This window comes from Tetrao urogallus (genome assembly GCF_951394365.1).
Source record: "Tetrao urogallus genome assembly, chromosome: 14".
NCBI classification, from domain to species: Eukaryota; Metazoa; Chordata; class Aves; order Galliformes; family Phasianidae; genus Tetrao; species Tetrao urogallus.
Genome location: NC_136827.1, coordinates 15420054 through 15445541, shown reverse-complemented (window position 1 = coordinate 15445541; position 25488 = coordinate 15420054). Strand labels below are relative to the sequence as shown.

Sequence of the window (25488 nt, the reverse complement as noted above, 5' to 3'; positions counted from 1 at the left end):
CCCCATTTGCATTTCCTCCCTGAGGATACTGGCAATCCTTAATCCTATATATTAAAGAATCTCAGTTTTCCCAGCAGCCTTTTATTCCGGGACTACGCTGCCACACTTTTCTCCTTGAAATTCTCTCCTGTGGTTCCAAATTGCTCGTCATGGTGCCCCTGACCACTGTCACATTCTGTTCTTAGCTAATTGCATGGATGTTTGATCATTTTTGCGTCCTTTTCCTCCCCTTCCCCGCCTGTCCTTTTGCAGCTGGTTGGTGCGGGTTCTGCTCTCGCAGCATCACACACACATTTGCACTCAGTGTTGCAGTATGCATTGCTGGGCTGGGGGCACCGAGACCTGCTGCTGCCCAAGGACTGATGGGGATAGCTATTTGTGGAGCCGAGAGACAGCAGGTTGACATCAAGGGTGCTGAATAACCAGGTGTAAATGTATTACACGTGGTGCTCACTTCGCACTTACAGGCTCCATACTCCAGTTGTGGACCAGGCGAAGGCTCTTGGCAGTACCAGGAGCCAGATGGCAGCGAGGGCTCCAGGCCTCCCCATCCCTTGTCCTTCTTGCTGCTCCCATGAGCGTGCGCCAGGACAGCTCTGATGGCAGTGGGAGCTGTGGGAAGCAGGCGCGATGTCGGCCAGGCCATCCGGATCCAGGGGCTGAGATCACACAAAGCCAGGCTTCTCTCCTATAAGTCATTCTCAGCTATGTGCGCGGGTAATTAGCATGTGCATAAACACTTTGTAATCTTGTGATCATGGCTTGCAGATTAGCTCTTTTGCCAGCTTTGCGATTTCTTTGCCAGTTTTAGTTTTAATTGCAAATCCATTACTGCCAGCTCCCTTGCATATTGTAGCAATAGGCAAATTAAAACACTTGGACACAGTTGGGCGGGTTTCAGTTAAGAAATTAATTGTTACTGCCAACCAGAGCTTTTTAATGTGAGGGTGGCATTCGAGCTTGTTTTTGAGGGCATAATCTCCGAGACTTTCTTTTTTCCCTTCTCCTCCCCCCCACCCAGACTGCGTGGCCCTGTCGAGCAGCTCTGCAGATGGCACGAAGCAAATGCTTGCCTCTTTGATCTCCTAGTCAAGAAAGTTGGAAGTCGTTCTGAATTTATGAGAATCCTGTCTGAAATAAATCTGTCTGCGCGCAGGGCCGCGCCGAGCTGCAGGCAGGGCTCACCTGCACCACGCAGGATGCGTCCCACAGGAGCGGGCCGATGGCGTAACGATAAAGGGAAAACATTATGTGTGTTGTTGAACACGAAGAAGTCTAGACAATCTACAATTTACCAGTCAGGGTAATTGGCTAAAGGCTTAATCCGCCCTGATAATCCAGTAATGGCACTGCTGGCAGGACACTGATGGAAACGTCGCTCAGCAGCGCTGGCTGCCGCTGCCTCCTGCGATTGCAGCTGTTCCTGTTCCCGTTGGGGCTGATCGGGTGTTTGTGGAATTCTTCAAACTTTTCCTTTGGCTTTCTCCAAAACTTGCTCCCTTGATGCCGTTTTGTGCTTGGTTTGTCGTTGAGCAAGCACCTCTTGCTCCCAGCTCTTTTGCTCCTGACGGACAGCTCTTCACATGTCCCTTTCCAGCCTGCTGCTGCCATCACCCCGAGTGCAAACAGCCCCAGGTTTGGGGGTGTGCTGTGTGTCACCTCCAGACCTGGGGCACTCACTGGGGCTCAGCAGTGATTGCAGGGAAGGATGGATGGGCGAGATCCCCTCCCAGGTGGTTCTCCATCCATTGGAGCTCCCATCCCCATGTGTTGCCTTTGTGGCCCATTGCTGTATTAGAGCATAGCTCAGCTTTGAAAAGACTATCACCTGTCCCTGTTAGATTTTTCCCTTTCACCCATTCCCTCCATTTGCCTTGAAAAATGTGATGTGCTCAGCTCTCTGTGTATCCTTCCCAGAGATGAAGGTGTGCAGTGCTGTGTCTGCACAGCACTAAGCCTGCATGAACACAGCCAGGTGCTGGCGGCTCTCATCTGTGAGAATACCCATCATTTATAATGCAGTCATATTTGCTCACTGGACAGCCACTTCCGTGCACCTAATTGCTGCCCTTTCTCTCTGTTCTCCGTGCCCACACAGCGCCCTGAGTGCTGGCTGTAAATCCCACTGCCTTCAGTGCCTTTGCAGACGTGTAATGGGTTGGAACTCAGCAAACAGCTCCTGTGAAGGCAGTGGAGGGGCAGCTCAGGGCTGGCACTGCTGCTCGGGGCGGGCTCCAGCTGTCAGCAGGGGCTTTAAAAGCCATAGATAATAGCATATAGAAACTCACTTTGGTCACTGGCTGCCTGAAATCAAACCGACACCGTTTTTAGAGCAGCTTTTTTTTGAACGTTGTTTCTTCTATTTCTTTTCTTTTTTTTTCTGCTCAGAAAACAATGGAAGAAGTACAGTTCCGCTGCAAACAAAACCTGAACATGCTCTTAACTCACATGCAGAATATCAAAGGGTGCTTATTCAGTACACATTACCACCCTTCCGCTTTACAGCAAACACCTCGTCACAGCCGAGAGGCTTCGGGAGAGCTGAGCATCGTGCATTCTGCAGAACGTCCCCCTGCAGTTGCCCCGCAGCTCGGGCTGACAAATCCCACTTTAATTGTTGGTGATCTGTATCAGAACAGACATCGGGGTTGAGTTCAGGGGGAACAAACACAAACCTACAGTAAGATCAAAGCGGCGGCGAGGTGCGCATGTGCTAATAATAATAGCTTATGAAAGCTCATATTTTCCTTCAACAACATCCTGTCATTTGTGTATTGGCTTTGAAAAGGGGTAAAAAAAAAATAAAAAAATTCAGTGTAATTTACTTCAGCAAAAAAAAAGAGATGAGGCTGATAGTCGGTGTGCGGTTTGCTGCGAGGGTTGCGCGTGAACCACGTCCCCGTGTGCATGTGTGAGCCGGGTGTGCAGGGCTGTGCGCCGTTATCTGATGCCTGCATACAGTCTGTGACAGTGTGATGCCGAACGGAGGGTGAGGTAAACAGTCACCAGGCTGGTAACCGCATCCACACCTGGCCCACCTCGATAAATGTCTGTAAACAGTTTGCATAGAGGGAGGTTACTGCGAGGCCGGGGATGTCTAACGGCTGCTGTGAGCTGGGTGGGCTCGGCAGGGGGTTGAGGGGTTGGGGGGATTTGGGGTGGCATCTCGCTGGGGTGGAGGAGCCAGTGGGGCTGGGGCCAGGAGCCAGGCGTAGGATGTGGGGATGCGGGGATCAGGGTTGCACGCAGTGTGGTCAGTGTGACTGGGGCATTTTGGGGCTGCTCAGCCACACGCTGGGTCCAGCGGCTGTGATTTCTCCTCTGCAGGACGTGACCTACTTGGGGAGCACTGCTCAGCCCGCAGAGCCAGGCACTGCACTGACCATTTCCTCTGCCCTCTTCACATGTTCTCTGTCAACTTTTAAGCCTAGGGCGCGGGGTTGAAGCCTCTGTTCCCCATCCCAGAGCGGAGTAACCGTGACACTGTGAACCTGCAGAGGAGGGCTGTGCACAGGGGATGCTCTGTGCTGGGAAGGGCACGGAGAGTGTTTTCAGCTGCATGCTGTGGTTGTTGACATTCAGCTGTGCCTGTAGTTCTGTGTGCAAGCAGGAAAGGGTTTGGGGTTTTTGTGATGCAGAGGAAGGCTGACTGTAAAAGGTGACAGAGTGGCCCAATAAGTGCTGAAGATGGGCTGGCTGAGGAAGGAGAGGGCTGTTTAGAAAAGCAAGGGGAAGAGGACAAACGGAGCAGATGCATGGTCCCAAACTTTCTGGTCTCTCTGCAGAGGTGCTCCCCACTCGCTGGGCACGGTGTGACTGCAGCCACACACCAATGCCAACACAAGCAGCTGCAGTGCCGGGGAGATGCTTTGCAGAGCTGTGCAACTGAGCTCGAGTCTATCCAAACTGCAGCACTGAATAGCAGCAAACAGGGACTCGTTAAGAAAGTGGAGCAAATAATAATGATCTGTCTGTTTAATGCAGCTGAAAGGCGTACTTCAAAGATAGTGTTATCCTAAAAAAGCCCGAGCATGGAGGGGAGAATACTTGATCGCTACTTCCAAGTTTTGATGGTAGTTGTAAGTAGGTCAGCAAACGGTAATATTTAAATTAACTCCTCTTTCTGGCAACTAGATGGGAATGTAGGTCTGGAAATGTGGAGATGTAGATTTCTTCCCAGCACTGCCACTCTGACAAGTCACTTCATCTCCTTGTGCCTAAGGGAAGAATACACCTTTGGGCTCTGCCCAGTAATCATCATCCAAATGCTTCCCCACCTATCTGAAGGGGTTTAGAATATGTGATTGAAAAGTGCAAAGTATTATTAACGTTGAATTAATGTCTGCCATTACAATATGTAATGGAGTATTTCTGCACACACCCCATTTCCTCCTGCTTGAATGTTTTGTCAGACGAGTCCAAGTGTTTACCAGCTTTATAGCCGCCCTAAAAGGGAGCGTGAGCTGTGGCCATGGTAGTGAGTGGGGCTGTGGGGCCGGAAGGGACAACTGGGAGCCAGCACAGGGGAGCGTTTCGGGAGCCGGCAGCGGAGCAGCGTCGGGGCGGGGGGCTGCCCCATGGCCAGCTGCCCTGTCTCATGCAGAGCCCACTGTGATGTGCTCACTGCACTGTGCTGAAGGTGCATGAGGGGCGGGCAAGCTGTGAGTTCCCGTCCTTCTCCCACTGCCCCATCCCCACGCATCCCCCAAGTGCGTTGGCCTGTCCATGCACGCTGCAGCTCTCCTGGCACACTGCTGCGTTGGAGGACCCAAGCCCAGACCTCTCCAAGCAGCACATCTTCATCCCAGCCATTTGCTCTCCTACTCAGACCAGGCTGTCCCCAGCCCTCACCCCCTGCAGCTTGGCCCAGCAAAGCTGGGCAGCCCCACGCTGTGCTGCCTTCTCGTTGCTGCGTCCTGCTTTCTGAGCTACCTGACCACACCATGTGGGTTACTGTCTAGACTGCCTCGCTTTAACAAAGTGTATTCACTAATGTACTATTAGAGCTCGCTAAAAGTAACAAACAAAGTACATTTCTTTCTTTGCTCCTTAATTGTTTGTTCATTAGCTTGCTCGCTGATTCATAAAATATGAAAACCTCCAATAGGGTATCTAGTCACTAGTGCAAATTAGCTAGTTTCTAATGTACATAAATAAATTATAACCCCGCACTTACAGTTTGTCTTTAATACAAGCACTGCACAGAAGTGCTTTATCTTATCAGGAAAGAATTTGGTCTGCTGCTATGCACACGAAATTACAAGTAAAGGCAGAGGCTGGGAGTGCTGTATCCTACACCCTCAAAACATGTTAGTGGCAAAAACGGTCTCTTTTCTGCTGGGTAATCTGTTTTCTTCAGTTTTGAAACAGGAATATGGCATCCTTGTGCATTCATAGGTAGGGTGGGATGTGAACACTGGGCATGGTCTGCAGGCTGACAGCAGCAGGGGAAGCCATGAGGCTTTCATTCTCTTGGGACTCCTTCTTTTCCCTAGTTTTTCTTATCCAGTTTTGCTCTTCCACTCTACATCTTGGTTATTCCTGTTGCTTGAGAAATTATTCATAAAAAGAGCCATGTCCTCAAATTCCCATGAACCTTGTTTCCAGGTAGGATGTGCTCATGTGCAAACTCCTGGGAAGCTCATCTCTAGCTGTTCTCCAGCCTACAGTTTTGTGCTGGGAAGGGTAATTCTATAACACAATTCATATATACAAATCTTTACTCTTCTCCATTCCACTGCTAGCATGCTCAGCACAAAGGGTCTCATTCTGTAAAAACACTGTGGGATTTTAGATACAATTCTAAGGATAGCTGTTTCATGTCTGCGTATTTTATTGGCTTAATCCTTATTCAGTTCTGTAATTCTCTCAAATAATGAGCACGGGCTGCCTGGTGTAAGCTTTTGATACAAGCTGTGGCTTTCACCACACAGTCTGCCTACAGGAGAGGTTTGCACTGACAGTGGCCAAAGTCCCATGGCAAGAGGCTGGTGTTCCACGTAGAACAACCCCAGATGAGGTACTAAAAACTCAGATCTTGTCATATTTGTATGGAAATAAAGATTTCTGGTGGAGATTGAGTACTCAGATGTCTTTTGTTCCCCAATTGATATTACAGCCTTTTCTGTGGGCATCGTTCCCAAAGCCTTTGCTGTGTGTAAGGCTCAGACCTGAGAGCGCTCACGTAGGGAAATGATTTCCCACGTGTGGATGGCTTTGTTGAAATCAGCCTGACAATTTGTGCATAACATTATTTGGATGCATTTGTGAGTGTTGGGCTTATGCATACAGGATCAAGGACTTAGTAAATGTTTTTTTGTCTTGATACATAAAAGCTTTGTTGGTTGGATACTGAGGTCTCTGCTGCCTAAGCCCTGTTCAGTTTCAATGGCAACCATTCACACGCCTGTCCTGAGCACACCTATGTGTCCATACTGTGAAAAAATGTAGGACAAACTGAAGGACATTCCCACAGGTCAGCTCACTATGGGCTGCGACATTTAACATGGTGTTTGGACTCAGAGCATGTGTTTTGTACAGAATGAAGTGTACACTTCTTTATCAGCCTCTTTCAGTGCAATTGATTCAAGAGAGATTAGGATAACGTGGGGTGCGTATCTTCGGTTATTTTAGCTCATTACTATACCATGACTTTAACTGACTTTACCTCAAAGCCAGCCAAACTTCCTTTTCTTTGCTAAATTTGCTCATGAAGGCTGCTCCCGCTCACACGGCCAGCGCCTCTTCGTCGGATGGATGCAGCAACACCTGAGCCATGAGGGAGAAGTGCCACGGCGCGTCTGAGCTGGCACCAGGCATGGCCCACGGGGGGCATTTCACCAGCAGGCAGGGAAGCAAAGCCATATCCACATCCTGAAGCCATTTTAGGACCTCCGTGGTATCCAAGGGGGTAATTTTTCTTGGATGTTTTGAATTTGAAAATCTGAGCGCGTGATTCATGTGGTCTGGGAGCTGGCAGCGCTCGAGTCGTGTTCTCCAGCTTCCCCAGGAGCCTGCAATCTGCTCGGGCTCTAAATGCAGACCAGTTATGCCACCGAGCTGAGGGAAAGCTGCTCCAGAAAGTCGGGGGCCTTGGCCTCCCAGTGTGACTCTGCTCACATTTCCAATAGTTGGGTTTTCTCTTCTTTGACCAGTTGCTGGTTTCTGTCTTTTTGCTTCAGTGAAAAGGAGAGTTACCTCTGATAATTAATCCACAATCTTTTGTCAACGAAGGCAAAGCCCAGAACTGGAAACATCTCATGTCCTGCCATCAGAGCTGACCAACCAGTACATGGCGCTCTTCAGGGCTGAACAAAGGCTCCAGAAGGCGTCATTCAGAAATTCTCTTTCATCTTCATCTATTTCTGCCTGGATTTCTTCATTTAATTGTTCAAATCATCAGCTGTGCTCGAGTTCTTAGATTTTGGGTTTCCGTGTGGGTAATGCCATCCATCTCTTTGCATATGACCAAATTAGGTGAAAGAAAATGAATTATGCTTATTTCTGTGCTTTAGGTGCTTGTTTAAGTGTACTGTCCTATGCAAAACAAGGAGTGTGGTTCTTTAATGTTTTCTTTAGATCCCAACTCTAATCCAGCCTCCCCAGCTCCACCTGAGCTATGTGTGGACATAATTTTCCTCTCTGTACAGATCTTCTGCACTGGTAAATGCAGAGGTTATTACAGAAGCTATGGGAAGCTGTAGACGAACAGCTTTTGTCAGGTTGCAGAACGGTTACTTTTCCCACCCATTCAGTTCTCTGTCTCCCTCTTGGTACATTGCTGAGGTTTTCTGTTGGTGGTTTTTGTGACCCATGGCAATTGATTTCAGGGGCCACTGCACAGCTCCTTGATAAACACAACTTCTGTTCGTGGCTGGTCCTGTCTGCTCCAGGATCACAATTGGGAGGCAACATATTTTACTGCAGATACCAAGAGTTTTAAAGTCCTCAAGCAGGTTTGCATTTAAAAGAAAGAGTTGCCAAATTCAACGTACGTAATTGACACATAATTTGAAATAATAGCTTCACAGGAGTGACTGTGTAGAATTTGACCTATATATTCCTTAGAATTGTGAGTGTGTGGAGGAAGGAGAGAGCTTGACCCAGCATGACATTCAGATCTGAGAGGAAGGTTGCATGACTAACCAATAAAAAAAGCAGTCATTTAATTTCAATCTGAGAATTGCATCATGAAATCGTGAGCTGAGAACCATGGAATCCAGCATTGGTTTGTGTGTGCCATTTTTTTGTGTGCCATTTACTTATGCTCATCTGCCTGAATGAAGAAAAAGAAGTTAATTACTTTATTTTGGAAAGCAGAAGTAAATGCATCTCTTCTGACCTCTCCTGAAGCCAAAGAGGGCTTCAGCTACACCTTCAGTTCACGTTGTTGCCAGGTGGTGGTGATCCTGCTCATTCGAAATCCCTCTACAGAAAATTATCCCAATCCCACAAACCACTCCTTATTATCCCATTGATATTCTGCAGGCAGGGAGACCTCTAAGGTTTTAGAGACTGGAATGGAGGCAAGTGCCTTTCTTGTCCTCCAGCCTTCCCCTGGAGGGGGATGATGCAGCATTTCCCCAGCCCTCAGTGGTAGATACAGGTGAGGGGGCAGTTTGGGTCTCTGCTTCTGTCTCTTCCTGGAGCAGAGAGCTGTTCCCCCATACCATCCTTCTCCCACACTATCTGGGGCTGAGCTCCATCCTCCCCAGCTCCTCCACTTTCCCATTCCTGCTGCCATGGCAGCAGGTTGATGACTCGTGGAGGGAGGATGCTGCACGTGGGGGTGCTTTCAAAACAGGGAATGAAGGTGGTGTCAGCAGCAGCCCCAGACCAAGGTCAGCACGTGAGGTCAGTGCTGAAGGGCAGCTCTGCACTTTGGTCCCACTGTTTTCTACAAGTGCACAGGTGCCCTCCATCAGCTTTATGGGCAGGATGGTTTTATGTCAGCTGTTTCAGTCTCTCTGTCTCCTGCTTCACGACTTCCACATGCAGTTGTAGGGTTTGCCGGTGTGGTTGTATGACACAACGAGCTGTTTGGGGTGACTCACCTGGCACCGTGCTCTGCTCCGTGCTGTGTTTGGTTAAGGCATGACACGTTCCACGAGCACTGGATCAGGAGGGAGGAGAACAGGAGCAAATTGTTGCTACTGTGATGTGTTTTGTCAAACTGTGATTGCAGTGCATACTGAGCTGCTAGAGATCAGTCCTTGCTCTCCTGCTCCCTTCAGCAAGCAGTGCCCACAGCTCTGGGTTTTCCCTGGCAAAGCGGATGGGTGCAAGCAGCTGGAAGCACAGCAAGGCAAGCTCCGGTGGGACCAGCAGCAGTTCTGGAGCTCCCAGCAACTGTTGGGTCACCCAACCTATGGCCAGAGCGCAGAGCGCTTTGCTTTGCAGCCTAGTAAACTGTCTCAACACCAACATGCACAGATACATGTGAGACCTCTTGCCATGTTCCTGTTCCAAGCCTGCACTCCTGGCTGTGCGTGTGAGTAACGCCTGACTCGCGGGGATGGTGCTCATTACTCACGGGGAGGTGCTTGCATCCCATCCCTGAGCACCAGGTGCTGCCGATGCCGGGAGATGGAAATCTGATTATTTGGCCCTGTTTTTCATGCTGTTTGTCATGATAAACCAAAACTCTGCTGTATCTCATAGAGCAAATCAGCCATAAAGTCAAGTTCTCCAAATTCTGCCTTCGCTGCTCTTTGTGGAAGGAAGGTAACAAGCGACGTGTGATAGCCACAGACTCTCTTTTACATGAGAATTACATTACCTACAAAGAATGTAGGCAAGCCAGCTTCAGTGGTGCAACTTGCTGAAGAAAAAATGGGCAGCCAGCACTAATAGGAGGATCTGGGCATTCACAAATGGATTAATTTTCTTTTCTCTCAGTCAAATGTTTCTCTTTAAAGCACCTGCTAAGAAGGGAGTGAGATAATGAGGTGTCTGGATGGTAGGAGGCGTTTTTAGAGCTCTGCTTTTGCTTTCTGTTCTTTTAGTTCTTGTGTAGAGCAAAGGAAAGGCTCCCATGGCACGGGGACACAGCAGTGGTATGGAATGAGGATCCGGGCCCTGAAATACCGACCCTGAGAGGCCTCGTGCTGCAGGCTTGTTGGAAAATAAGAGGGATAAATGAAGCGGAGAGTCTGCACTTAGGGACAGAGCAGAACAAATGAACATGTGGGCCCAGAGGGCAGCCATTCCCAGTTCTGTACATGGGTTGGTGCCACATCATGGGAATGCACAGGGAGGGAGGGAAGGATGGGCCACCACTGCTGCTCCAAGTGCAGCCCAGACAGACCAGAAAGACAACGTGGCATGGAAATCAAAACACGGCTCCTGTTTGGCTAATGGTGCACAGGATGCAGTGGGGCCAGCGTGAGGTTTTGTGCTTGTGGTCAAGAATTTAACTTTTCCTTTTTCTGAACGCGCTCTAACGTAAGACACTTTGGGGGTGAGGGTTTCAAATGAAACAGGATTCTGTGTATGCAGAAGTTGCTTGTTTGCAAATACAGTGATGTGAATTTAAACCCCTTGTGGTTTACCATGGAAAATACAGAGTTGGTGTTTTTCACCCGAACTATGCTACACACACACTGCAGGCAGAGGGGACCGCACAGCCCGCGCAGGGGAGAATGTGAAACTAAAATTAACTTCCCCTGTACGCGCATGGACAGATGCAGATAAACACACACCCAAGAGCTCCGTCAGGGTGATTTCCTCGTGCCATTTCTGTCTGTGGAGAGGATATGTTGGTGGGGAGAAGGCTGTGGCCCCCCAAGTGGTGCCTGGTCTGCGCCCCAAGGGCACGTGGCACTGAGCCCCAGCTGAGGAGTGGGTTTGTAGGGCAAGAGTCGATGGGAGGGGAGCAGTGCCTTGGGGAGGATGCCTTGGCCATGCTCTTTGCAGACTTAAATGGATAGTTAGCCTCCATGAAGCTTTGTAGGCAAGTTTGAGTCTTTATACATCTTGAATTTGTTTTCCCAGAAGTCAACCATAAAGGTCTTCTTGCTTTTCAGCATGTGGATGGCAGTGTATTCCCAGCAAGAAGCAAAGGTGGTTCTTTGTGGGAGCTACGAGAGCCAGGAGGAAGCTTGTTCCCTCCTGGTGACATCTCACCTGGTCTGCTGCTCCTCTGCTCCAAATGGGCGGAGGGTCAGCATCCAGGGAGCAAGCCCCAGACTGCCGGCACGTGGAGGAATCCTTTCACATCACATCCCTCAGTTGCATGGCACAGCTGCTGCCTGCTTCCCAGTGACTCCTGTCTGTGAAGAAAGGCAGGATGCGAATCTCAGTGGTGTCATTATTTGTGAAATCACTGATTCTCATAAAGGCAGGGAAAGGGTACGGTTTGGTATAATGAACAGAAATCATTTGAAATGGAAACTTACCACTCTGGTACTGGAACAAAAAGATATCCCAGTATGTACCCTATGCAAAGGGTGCTTGGATGCACTTACTACTATGCATTAATGGGGTGGTGCAAGAATTGCCCTAAACATGCAGAACTGCTTTTACTTTTGATTCCTCCCTCAGTGTTGAGGTTTACAGTCTGTAACATAACGTGTGTGGGTTTCATAGGTCAGTCAGTCTGCCTTGGAGGAAATGGATTTCACATGTAGTTTCTCACTCTCATTTACTCTGCGTTCTTCATTGGTGCAGAGATCCACAGTGATCCGAATGAAGAGCATCAGCTGCTCTTGGAGAACCAGAACATGATTGTTTTCACCAGGCAACAATTTTGGGAGGATTTTCCTTGGATGTACAATGTAGTAAAAGTGGGAAATTGGTTTTTGAGTTAAGATAAGGTGCATGTTTGGCTTAAGGTTTGTCTGGTAGAGACCTACAGACAGAATGAACACAGCTATGTCTGAGGGTGATCTGGGGACCAGGGCAGAGTGCTGGGGCTGGGGCTGCTTGGAGACTCTGAATAGGAGGGAAGTATTTTAGGATGAAGTTTTGACTGGGAAAAGAACAGCTGCTCTCTGCTGCTCCTGCATTCCTGAGATATGTTGTTTAGTTGGCTCTTTCCCTCTGAGCTTCATGTGCTACCTTGAGCCTTGGTTGCCTTGTTGGCCATGGGTGGAAACATCATCCAGGGGCATGCAGCAGCTGGCAGGTCGCTTCAGTGAGCTCCCCTGTAGTGCAGTCCCATGGGCTCAAAGCACTGCTTCTACAGGCAGTGCCAGCCCAGCTCCAGGAACGTCTCCCTGTTCCCAGATAATCATTGATCTGAAATGAATGATGGCTCCCAATGCAGCAGCATGTTCTGCCATACAACCTGCTGAAATCAAACCCCAGCCTCAGCCCTTTCACTGCTCCTGGGACGCCCAGTGACCCCAATTTTCAAAGGAGTCACAGATTCACTCAACACAGGCTTTCAGTTTTGGTGCAGTCTCCCCTCCAGGACAGCACCCTTTACCATCACATCTCAGGAAAAAATGAGCTCGGAGAGCTCTGTGTCCTCTCCCCTTTTTTTGCTCATGAGCCTTTGCTGAGCCTTCCCGTGACACGATTTCATCCTGAGTTCACCTGGATTACAGCCCCAACACCTACTCCAGTCCCAAAACCATCGTTCTCTTCTTGTCGGATACTAACCTTAACCAAAACTCTCACCCAAGCCATGAAGACAAGAGCTGTGTTCCAGCTGCCTCCAACAAGACCTGGAATCCCCGGGGGGCTGGGTTTGGTGTGAGCTGTGGCCAAGGTTCCTGGAGGGGTTTACAGCCAGAGTAAGGGCTGGAGCAAGTTGTGAGATGGCATATGGAGGTGGCCGAGAGCAAGGAGTGCATGCAGGGCCTGAAGGATATGTGCTGTTATATTTGATCGTGGAAAAATATTGGTTGGGTGTGGGGTTCTCCAGATTCAGGGTTCAATTCAAGCTGGTGTTTCACCATGAGGCAGGACAGAAGGCAAAGTGCTGTGGTCACGGGGAGAAGCTTTCCCAAGCAGTGGGTGCTGCCCACATTGCCTGGGCTGCCGTCACGGGGATAAAGCAATGATGGTACTGTAGCTGCGTGGTCTGACAAAAGTCTTCCTTGGAAAAAACAGGCTTCAGGGAAGCGTATCTGATGTCGTCACCGTGAGGAGACTGAGCTAGAACAGTTTCCTTAATTAACCTTCTCTAAATGAGGTGCTTTGATGGGTTGCAGCTCAGCAGTGGAGCAGAGATCTATTTCTGAGGAAATTCTTCTGGATTCCAGCAGAGGTAAAAATGTCTTGAGTGAGGAGGTACAGTATCCAATAATAGCTCTAAAGCTGGCAGATAACTCTTTGATCTCTTCTGTATCATGACTCCACGTTGCTTTTGAAAGATAGCTGAGTCTTTCGGAGCAGAAAGCGGCTTTTTCCTCGCCCTGCATTCAGTGCAGGCAGCCAGCAGGTGCTGGGAGCACAGGAGGTGACCTCTCCTTATTTGCAGCTTGGTGACAAACACTGGAGAAATCTGGGTATGACAGCTACTCCTGTTTTACATATAAAAAGGAGCTTTGGGATTTATGTAATCAGCAGTTCAAAACCTATCAGTGGAACAGGAGCAGCTCCAGGCTGTTTGCATGCAGCTGAACACAAAGCCATGCAAGGCATGGCCCACCCAGACCTGAATGTCCCCATGCTACAGCTCTTGAGCAAAACTCCACGAGGAAATGCTGCTCTGCCTTTCCAGAGCCATGCATGCAGGGGAGCAGCCATCCCTGCACATCTGGATGGAGGCACAGCTGGCAGAGCATCCTCCCAACCCGACATCACAGAGCATCCTCCTGCCCCTGCTGTGCCCACAGCTGCTGGGCTGCAGAGCCCTGTCCCATTGCTCCAACGCAGAGCAGCACTCACAGCTTCTCCATCCATCCCCATTCAGGCTCCCAAAGGTGCTCTTTCTTTTCGCTGTGTTTTATGAAGCGCCGTGTACACCTACTTTCAGCTATAAATAAAAAATAATCATGTGCATTTAACACTGATTAAAATTCTTTTTAAATTTATATGCAAACGAGGAGCAGCCACAGGCTGCTGGCAGGGTGCCCATAGGGCCCTTTGTTCTGGAGAGATTGTACACCACTGATGAGCAGATAAATTCGTCTTCAGTGCCATCGTCTTGTCTTCGTTCTGCATCTTTTTTATAACTACTGGAAGGTGTAGGTTGAGAAACGCTGGTTTGATTAGCTGGGCTTGTGGTTGGTCCCTTTTCATGCCAAAATCATTTAAGTGTTCCAGACATGGCATACACCCATGGAATCTACAAATATATCTCTCCCCAGTGCGTCATAATTCCTAGGGTAGTAAGTGATGAATCATCAGGATCTAATGTGAAGATAAGCTAATTAGCATTAATCAGAGCTCCTGCCTGAGGTGGGAAAATGCTAGGTGAGCAGTCTGTTGGCTGCCGTTTGTGTTGTTTAATTATTTATTTCTATTTCTTTCCATTTTACAATGGCAAATGGGCCCCTTCAGATCTCCCAAGCTTGCAGGCGGTTTCCTTTAGTGCCCTGCGAAATATGGAACCCTACTGGTGACCCCGAGCACCCCACCTGATCTCACCCAGCATCCCACTCCTTGCTATGGGCTGGAAGTCCACTGGCTGCTCTTGGTCACCTTGGGACTCAGGCTGCCTCCGTGTTGAATTTATAAATCGTTACTGCATTATTTTCCTTCTTGTGCCATCCCTCCTGGCGCAGCTCCCACGCAGCAGGGTGCGCGCACCCCTGGGTGCTGCCTGCCTCGTGCTGGGTGCCATAACCCGGTCGTGCTGCAGGATCACGTGGAATTCAGCCTCAGCAAACAGCATGAGCAAGCACCACCCTGCATGGCTGGGCTGAAGGATTGTTTGTGACAAATTCCTTTACGACTGCATCGTGCATCTGCAGCATGCATCCAGAATCTGAAAGGAATGGGCTTTGCTTGCACAGCTCCAGCTCTGTGTGCCCTGCACACATTGGGTTTGGGAGCAGGAATTCTGTGCTGAGCTCAGGCTTGGCCATAAGCGTACAGCTAATTAGCTGCCAGTGAGACCTGAGCCCTACAAGGAAATGCTGTGAAGATGTTTTGGGAGCCTCCTGTGGGCTTGGTGTGTTTTGGGAGGTGAAGCCCAATGCGGGGACAGCGGCGTGGCTGCAGGGCTCCCTGTGCCATGGGATGCCCACGATGAGAAGAAGGCAGAATGTGTTCTGCTCCATGGGATGGGGTCCAGCACAACCCCGGCTGGTCACTGTATGCATGCAGCTGTTGGCCATCACCCTTTGCCACCCATGCACAGAGCGGAGGTTGCTATTCCCTGCTGCTGGAACTGCCTTTCCCTACCCTGAATCTGCTGCCATCCCATAATTACACAGCCTCTTCCATTGCGGCGAAACCCGCCCCTTCCTTTTGGAACTGTGGCACACAGGCTGTCTGCAGGCACCAGCACTGCTCAGCTCCTCCTGAGCACATGGCTCCTCTTCACATCAGCTGTGCTCCATAGCTCAGCACCGGGCTGAAAGCAAACCCGAACCACAGCTCATGGTGCTTACAGCAGGGAGCAAGCACCAGAGAATGTTTGCAGCCACTGACAAAGTCATTGCAGTCAGCCCTGGGACACTGTGAGAGCACTGCAGGGATCCAGAGGGCACCCATGGGAAAGGAGAGCAACACATCAGTCCTGTGGGTCTGATGGCTGGGAGGCTCTGCCATCACCGGGAGCTGGTTACAGTAGATAGAGTAGATAGGAAGGATTAAATCCCAGACTACAATTTGTTTTTGGCTGAATAATTATGATTCATTAGTCCCAAGCACAAATTATAGTAATTTAAAATATTAATACTTCTTTTTATATATATATAAAAAAAGGAGGAGGCAGGTGGATTGTGTCCGATAGGTCTGACCCCCATGGCCAGGCTGCCCTCCTTGGTTTTGTTCCACATCCCCAGCCTGGCAATGGCAGTGATAGCTCCGTGCTCATTGGATCTCATGGCACAACTCCCCTCCACCTGCATCCCCAGACCTGCCACACAGCACGACCCTTCTTCCCCAAAACTGCACAGGCACAAATGAAACCATAGGACATGGAGGTCTTTCTTGAGGCCACTCCTGGAATGGGGCATAGTGGGATGGGCTGGGGATGGGTTTGGTGATCATAGAGGTCTTTTCCAACCTGAATGATTCTATGGTTCTATGAAAACATAAATGTTTTATGCATAATTTGGTATACATTTTCCATAAATATATACAATTTGTGTATATGGTGGCTATATATTTAGGAATAGTTGTGGTGTTTTTTTTTAATACGAAACGTGTAAAACAGGTCTTTATTTTATACAAAATGCCCTGCTTTAAGCTGTGTTTACAGTGTGCATTGTGAGCATCACAGCAGCAGCGAGCCTGCTCAGATGCAGGAGATAACAGGGCTCCACCCTTGCAGGCACCTTTCAGTTACTGTCACTGTTAAATCCTAGGGCTGAACACAGCCTGGTGCGAATGCAGGGAGGCAGTGAGATGGATGCAGAGATAAGAGAGCACCAAGCACTGCTTTCATGGACACCCCAGGTGATGCACGGCAGTGGGATGTGTCCTGCACCCCAACAGCTGTGCCAACATCTGCATGGGCCCGGCAGCAAGTGGGCTCCTGACATGAGTAAGTGAGAGCCTGAAACACTGCAGCGCGTGGCAGATGTGGTCGTCATGCTGGTGTTATCTGCTGGCTCAGGAGCTGTGCTCTGCTCCATCTAGAGGCTGTGCTTCTGCCCCGCACCTCACTGTGCATCCGGAGCACCAAAAGTGCTGTGAGTTTATGTGCTTTTATGCACGGGATGCTGCAGATCAAATACCTACAGGCTGCCAGGCTGCCAGCATAGGGTGTTCTCCCTATTTTTCCTAGAAACCTGAATGAACATGTGCTGGAGAAAATCAGAGCAGAATGACTTGGGTTGGAAGGGTCCTTAAAGATCACAGAATTGGAGACTCACAGTGTGGTTAGGCTGGAAGGGACCTGACAGCCCCCACCCCCACTCTGCATGTGCCCAGAGCCCACCCATGGCTGCGGGCACCTCCAGGGCTGGGGCAGCACAACTCTGCCTGCAGTACCAGCCCCTCACCACGTCTTCCTGATATCCGATCCAAATCCCCTCTGCACTCAGAAGTGCATGTCCCTCAGAGAGACAGAGCAGTGGAAAATGTCTCATTGACCCTGATGAGAATTGCTGTAGAGAAGTGTCCTGTATGCTTCGATATCTTGTTGCTGTTCTGCTGAAGCCCTGCATTCAGTGTCCCCAGCTGCTGGCTTGCCTTGGGCTTCATGTCACCCAGCACTGCAGCTGAGGTCTGCTGTGTGCTGGGGACACTCACAGGGACAGTGTTATGGGAGTGGTGTGCTTTACAAACTGCTTTCTCTGCGTAGCAGCTCAGTGAGAACCAAAAAAAAAGGTGTGAAAACTTGTAATCCTCTGTAATCTGTATGGTTTTAACTTGGTGTGTTCTCAGCAGCTTAGATGACGAGTGTGCGATAGACGGGTTTATTTCTGAATTGCAGACTTTACAGGGAAGAATATAAATCCTGAAGCAATTGGAACAGCGCTTTAATTGGACACAGCATTGGTTGCAAAGGGAGGTTCTATTGCAGGTTGGGTTGGATAGTGCGAGGTCCTTTGACAGAACACTTCTGTGCAGGTTCCTGTCCCGGTAGCAGCAGCAGTTCTTCATTCCCAGCTGCCAGAAAGCAGATGTGGGACACGAGACATCCTGCAGGACCTGGGTCGTTCCTGCACTATGATATTGCAGTGCAGGTGTGCGGAGGCTGCGTGCACAGAGGTGTGGCGGCTGTGTTTTGTAGTGTAATTGATGCTCTGCGTAACCTGGGTTTCATCATTCAGCAAATGCTGCTGTCAATTATCACAATGAGGCAGAGGACGTTGCGAGGGAGTGAAACATGGGGGCTGTGCTGCAGAACGGCTGCGGTTGGGCAGCTGCGTGGGTCAGGGGCTGGTTGGGAAGGGTCTCTGCCAGGAGCTCGTGCCTTTTGGCAGCTGCAGGCATGGAGCAGGACCCAAACCGTCGTGCTTGGGCAAAACTGCATCCCACCAAGAGCTGTGGTCTCCACAAGTTGCATTTTTTGATAAAAATGAATAATTTTGCATAAATTTCCTGGCAAATCCCGTGGTGAGATCCAGCATTACATCTGTGTCCTCGTCTCACAGATCTTCTCTTTTCGGAAGCAGACGAAGCCCAAACTCAAAGCAAAACCGAGTTGAAAGAGCAAAGTTTCATCCATTATTTTTCTCATCAAAACCATATGAAATTGTGAGTTTCTCATTCTTTCAGCACAAAGCCTTTGATCACTGCTGCCTCGTGAGCATTTGATCACTGGCTTGAAGCTCGACCCAGCGCTGGGCACGCTCTGCCTGCTCTCTGGTTTCCAAGTGGACGTTTTTGGTATCTGTCTCGACCGTGTTATCCCAAGCTGCCATTCACATCAAGCTGTGGCCAAATGCTTCCTTGGAGGTGTTGGAAGAAGCAGGCTGAGATGCTCACCTAGCTGCAGCAGCATTCCTTTGTGTTTTATTACGTAGCACAGCACGAGGAGGAGCTGCAGTTTGCTGCATTTCATTGCTGGTTTGAGTGGCCTTTGATGGCATCACCTCGTGCTGTATGTAGCCACAGCACCAGAAATAGAGCATGAGAGCTCCAGCCAGGGTCTGAAGTCCAAAGTCTGGTTTCCACACTGGAGACCCAAAGATGAAAATAATCACGTGAGCATCCAGTCACGTAGTAAAATCTGATGCAATGGGCTGCGCATCTCAAAAAAGCCTGAAAAACAGGCTGTGACAAGAGCTGAGAGCCAAGCTGGGCTGTGCACGGCTCCGTTCCACCCATGGCAATCTGTGCCATCGCACAGCACAGCACAGCGTTGAGGCGTGGGGCTGAGGTGTCCTCGTGTGTCCCTGCCCTGTATTGCAGTGCTGTGCTGAAAAGCCCTTGGGCCACGTGTCCCTTCGTCCCACCACCCTTGGCCAGGCAACCTGGGGGAGAGAGCTGCTCCCCAGGCTCCGTTTTGTTGGAGGTAACAGTTAAGGAACTTCCAGAAGTCAAGTGGCAAGATGAGATTAATTAGGATTCCTGTCTAATCCTAATTACAGTGATATTTTCTTCCCACGATAGGAGGCATTCATTACCGTATGGATCAGTTTGTTTCTTCTCTCTGTCTGCTTCCCTCCCCCCAACAAAAAAAGGTTAAATAATATTTAATGTATCTTTGCAGTAATTAAAAAAAAAAATCACTTCTTTTTAATCTCATATAAACATGAGATGGGCAGAGGAGGAGAAACCCATTCAATTCCCTATTAATTTTCCCTGTTGCCTAATCATATGCAAATCCACCAAGCCCAGGTTTTAACGCAGCCATGCACACGAAGAGATCAGAGAAAGACCCAAACGGGGCAGCGGGCTGTGGTGTGGGTCAGGGGCTCTCCAGAACCCTGCTGGAAGATAAATGCCACACTAGAATTAAAATGTTTATTTCGCCCTGTGCCATGACACTTGCTGGCTGTCAGAGGGAGAAGGGGCATTAAGCATTATGGAACTAATTCCTCCTATTGAGAACAGTGGGATTTTTCCCAGCCAGGCACGCAGCATCATCCCGGATTAGTGGCTCTGGCATTCTTTGTCAACACGTCACCCTCGAGAGCGAGCAGTGAGCAGCACCACTATCACTGTATGGCTGCGGGTGTCCTTGGGAGCTCCTTTCGGCTCTGGGGAGGATTATTTCCCTCTGCATCCTCCCAAGAAGATGCTTCGTAGAGAAGAAGGGAAATAAATGTTAGTCCAGATCTGCAGACCTGGCACGGGGCAGCTGCCCAGCGTGGGGTCCTTCATCTCATCCAAGGAGTTTTTGTCCCCCTCCAAAAAACCCATTTGGCTTCAGCAGCAGCAATGTGAGAACGAGGACGGCAGCCAGCCCTGGGCCTGTCCATCTTGGAGATGCATTTGCCATCCCTATATATATCGAAGGATTTCACCGTAGCGGTGATATGTGTAGCAAAGAGAGATGGTAACTTTTACAATTGATCGTCCCTGCTTACACCGTGTTATCTGCTAATTAGCCATTGTACACACGTGGGCACAGCCATGTCAGTCCCACAGCATCTGTCCCACGAGCGCTGCGGCAGCCACATGCAGTGGGAGCAGTCAGTGTGTGTAAGCAGTGCCGCAGTGCTGCGATGGCTGTCGTTCTCTGCAGTGCAGTTGCTGAGTTGGGGACTCACTTTCAGACAGCGTGAGGGACTTCTGAGTTGTTGTCTCTTTGTGATCAGTGACCACCCCACCGCCAGGCTTTGAGAATGGAGGGGGACTGAAAGAAAATGTAGTTCAGCACAGCATAGCATGGTGTGGTACAGCTCAGCATAGTGTGATGTCATGCATTACATACTGCATCACACAGCATATGAATTGTAGAATCACAGAATGGCCTGGGTTGAAAAGAACCACAATGGTCATGCAGTTTCAACGTATGCAGGGTCACCAACCAGCAGCCCAGGCTGCCCAGAGCCACATCCAGCCTGGCCTTGAATACCTGCAGGGATGGGGCATCCACAGCCTCCTTGGGCAACCTGTGCCAGTGCCTCACCACCCTCTGTGTGAAAAACTTCCTCCTAACATCCAACCTAAACCTCCCCTGTCTCAGTTTGAAACCATTCCCCCTTGTCCTATCACTGCAGAACAGTGTAGCAGCACACCACCACCCAACAGCACGGCACCCAGCACAAGGACCCAGACAGGCGGTGTGGGCGCAGGGTGATGCGGTGACAGCAGCACGGCCACTCAGTGCGGAGGGGCAGGTTTCAACCCTCTGATCTTGGAGGAATTGAAACGCCTTCAGTCACATCCGAGGTTTTTTTTCTGTGTGTGTTTTGTTTTCTCTTCTTAATTCCCCTCTTTCAAGTAAATGTTTTTTGTTTTCACCTTTAAGTGGAAAGGAAGCAAAAAGCCGTGCAGCTGCAGTCCTGTGGGAGAGCCCAGGGGGTGGCAGTGGGCAGCTGCTGCATGGCTGGCACTTTGGGGCCGTGCATTCCCCCACTGGGGCCATGCTCCCCCGGTCTGGCCCCACCTCGGGCACTGCTGCAGCACACGGATGTATTTGGGTCCGGGTTTTGCCAATGCTTTGTCACAAACACTTGTGCTGCACTCCCCTCCCTCACCCCCCTTGGACATTTTCCTGATTAATTCTGGGTATCGGCGCTGCTGCTTGCCTTCGAGAAGCTAAAGGAGGTCAGATGGTATCAGCATGGGGCTCAGGGCCGTGCCTTCACTTCTGTAGCCATGGTGGGTTACTGGTAACACCGGCCCTGCAGCACCCGGCCCCATTCGCAGAACTGCGTTGCAGAAAGCAGCAGAATGGGGCCCTGTGTGGATGTGTCCCAGGGCTGGGGGGGGAGTCAATGGCAGGGACATTGTGATGTGTTTGGTGCTGGCTGGTGTCCCATGCAGCCGAATGCTGGGGGCTCTCAGGCATCGCTGCAGCAGTGCCCAGGAGCAGGGCAGCCCGCAGGGGTGGGGACCAGCTCTGGGCAGAGGTGTCTCTCTGACGTGGGATGGCATCCTCAGGCAGTGATGCCACACGTTCATTTTTCGGGGGATTTCTCTGCTTTGGGGCATTATTGCCTCCACGCTTGTCCTCTGTCACCCCAAGAGCACTTTTAATTTTATTTTTCCATGCCTTCATTTTTTTCATGAAGAACCACCTACATTTTTCTCTTAGAAGATAAATACTTGAGAAGCGAAACGGCTCTTCCTGTGCCCGTAAATGGTGCAAAGCTCAGCCATTTCCCCACAGAGCTGAACTTAAAAACAATAAGCCTTGCTGCTGAAAGCCGGCAGCAGCAGCAGTGGGACCCGGTGCTGAGCATCTGCAGCTCTTCTAGGGATCATGAGGCTCTCATACCAACAGAGCACCAGGCCACATCCCAGATCTGCAACCATCAGTTCGTCGAGGCTTCTAAAATTATTGAAGTTATTTCCCTGTATTTGTCCTCCCTTGTTGCTATTTGCATGCAGCTTTCTCTGGGAGTATGGATACTCCCCTCCACAGGCAATGCAGGATGAAGAATAACTGCATCAATGTGGACTGGGGGCTGCTGGAGAAGGACCTGGGTGTCCTGGTAGCCAATGATTGACCAGCAGTTCACCAATGGTTGACCAACGATTGACCATGAGTGAACAGTGTGCCCTTGTGGCCAAGAAGGCCAATGGTGCCCTGGGATGTACGGCATAGAGCATGGCCAACAAGGGAGGGGGGGGTCTGCACAGGTTGGCACATCTGGAGCACTGGGCTCCCCAGCTGCAGGCAGGTGGGGAACTGCTGGAGAGGGTCCAGAGACTCTGAGGTGAGGGTTGGATTGGGGGGATGTGCAGATGTCCCTTCCTGCCCCTGTGGTTCTGTGACTCTCTGATGCTGTGTGTGCCATGAGATGGGGACGGGATTGGGGCAGTCCCCATGGGCGCCAACCCTCATGGGGCGACGTGGCCCTGCTGACACCAGAGCTGCTGGAGTGAGGGCAGTGCTGACGTGGGTGTCTTTAACTTTCCCTTCTTCCTTTCTGTTGTGGCAGTGGTGACTGCAGCAAAAGTGAGAAAAGAGAAAAAAAAGCAGCGCTGTGAGGAGAAATGAGCAGATGCTGCTGGCCCCAGCGCTTGCAGAACAGGGTCTTGTTGCAAAGTCTGCCCCCCGATGGAGGCTGGGTTAGGTTTATTCACATTGCCCCAAACTGGGAGGTTTGCTCAGGATGCAGAGGTGCCCTGAAGCTGTACAGAGCTCTCCAGGTCCCATACCTGAAAGCCCCGAAACACAGCCCTGAGCCCCACATCGATGATCCCACCCTGCAGGATGCTCCCAGCCCCGTTTGCTGATTTGAGCAGATGTTTGGATACGGGGCAGAAGGCAGAGCACCGCTGGCTCGCTGCATCCTGACCTGCTGCCTCTGGCTCTGCGGCACAGTGACTAATTCTGCAGAGAAAAGGAATTAATTCCTCATTGAATCAGCAGCAGCGAACTCCGTAGGTTTTGTTTTGCATAGCCAAGGCGTAGACTCATCTCTCTCTCTGAGAAGTGACGTCGAAGCCAACACACAGGGCTGCTCCCGGCTGCAGCCTGCAGCACTGCTCCCCCCGTCGCTTTGCTGGGAGCGGTTTCTTGGTGCTGATGCACATAGCTGGGGATGCCCAGACCCCGGTGCACCCCAAGCACCAGGCCCTGGCCAGGCCCCACACTGCACAGCTTTGTCATTTCGCTCTTTTTGGGGCCAGCAGTGTGGGACTGTTTGAAAGTGCTGTGAGTGATCTGGCCCCTCTGTGGCTCCGCTCCCCACCGGTGCTGCAAACCACAGCGCTCCGGGTGCTGCGCTGCAGGGTCGGGTCCTGTGCACCCCTGGGTGCTGCCAGCTGGGTGAGCAGGGGCACTGTGGGGGGTCAGCCCCCTCCTGCAGCTCCCAAAGTGTATGTGGTCCCCAATATGAATAGGGTCCACTGTGTACCTGTGTGCATAGAGCACCTTGTGCTTTTGCGGCCCCTGCATCAGTGTTGTCCCCCAGTGTTCACAGCGTCCTCTCCATGCACTGGGTCTATTAAGAGCACATCTTCCCCACTGCGCATGGAGTCCACAGTGTCTCCCTTGTGTTCCAGGTCCCCTTTGTGTAAGGGTCCCCCATGCCTGTGAGGTTCCCTATATTCCCAATGGGAGGGGTGGTTCCTAGGAAGGATGCTTTGTGCCTTTGTGCAGCAGCGCCGATCAAGATCGGCCTTGTGAGATGAGCTCCTGTGTTTGGTCTGTGTGATCTGCTCCTCTTTATCACGCTCACTCCGAGTGCTGTCTGCTCTTTTCTCTCTTTCTATTTTAACAAACGATGGGAAGGGAGCAGTGGGGACACCTCTGTGCAGTGCAGTGCCAGACTGAGACCTGGCTGCTCAGTGGGCGACCACCAAAGTCCATCCAGAGCTCTTCATTCCTTTGGCACCACATTGTGGGTGATCACCGGGTTGTGCTGCTTTGGTTTAGTTCTGATTTGTCTTCTATCCAAAAATCAACCCAAAATCTTGCCCAGTGCCAGCCCTGAGGCAGCAGATGCTGGGATGCTTACAGCTGTAGCAAGGTGTGTTTTACCCAGCTTCACCAAAAATTCACTTCTTCTTTTCTTCTCCTAAACTAACCCAAGCAGAAAACCATCTGTGTATTTTTTCTAATATTTTCACAGCTAAAACCAATGTTCTTTGTATTATAGTCCATGTAAATTCTCAGTATTGGCCATTTCCCACTAATTCTGGGTTTTAATCATAGAATCATGGCTTGGTTTGGGTTGGAAGAGCCCTCCAAAGGCCACCTGCTCTCTCTGCCCACTATGAGCAATGAGCACCCACAGCAATGAGCCCCCCAGTTTGACCTGGACTGTCAGCAGGGATGGGGACCACTGCCTCTCCGGGCAGCCTGTGCCTCACTGCCCTTATGTAGCAAACATATTCCTTATATCCTATACAAATCTTCCCTTTCCTAGTCTGAAACCATTTCCTATTTGATCTCTGCTGCATTTGTCTGGCATTAGCTCGAAACTTTAAATTCTTGCAAGGCAGCAAAGTGTTCATTCCTGTGTGCTGTGGTGAAACATCTCCATCTTAAACAATGAGTCAAAACACATGCTGCCATGAGGTGCTTTCCAGAAAACTTCTGGTTACAACAAATCACCATTTGTCTAATGAAAAAGCTTCATTTTATTAAAAAAAAAGATGAATTCTGAATAGTTCTGCTCAGCCAGAAGCGAGTTCTTCCAGTCACCTCGAGCCTCCATCACAATCAGATATCTGCATGTAAGCAGTGAGGTCTCCTCATTTTGCCTTGCCAGCAATTAGTCCCTCTTAACAATTAGCACGGCTGCGTTGTCTGCTTGCTCATCAGATACTGAAGCCACTTTTCTGCTGCAAAGTGGGAGCTGCCTCCTCACGGCCCTTCCTTTTTGCATTCAGTGAGTCCCACCAGGGCGATGGGCAGCAGCTCCATGCCTGCACAGTGCTGGGTAATGTGAGGAGCCTGGGCACCTCAGGGACTTGCTGGTACCTTGGGTATCGTGGTACCACAGTGACCTGGTGGCACTGCAGGACCAGGTGGTTTGTGCTGGGAGGGGCACAGTCACTGCTGTATCCCAGCACATGCAGGCAACATGCACATGGTTCACATCAGGAGTTGGGGTTCTCACGCACTCTTAAATGCCTCCAAACCTGCAGCTCTTGATTTTTATTTGCACGAGCAAAGCCAGGTGGAGGATGGCATCCCCAGCCCGCCCCGTCCTTCCCATTGCAGGGTTCCTCCTGGTGCCAGCAGGGCTGCACACTGCTCTGTGTGAGCAAAATCATGACCCAAGTGAAAGGCAGCGGTGAATCAACCCAGAGGTCTGAGATGAGCTGTCAGAAAGCAGGAGTGGTGCTCTGGAGGTGCCCCAATGGGACAAGAGCTGAGCTGAACGGCTGCCAGCCTCCTCTCAT

The 25488-nt window shown here is 50.4% G+C and overlaps 1 protein-coding gene across 2 annotated transcripts in view; it reads left to right on the top strand.

Annotated features, from left to right (window-relative positions):
- The window catches only part of TCF7 (transcription factor 7), a gene marked incomplete at both ends in the record, with an annotated part of 53631 nt that overhangs the window by 14477 nt on the left and 13666 nt on the right, over positions 1–25488 (top strand). The window lies entirely within an intron of this gene.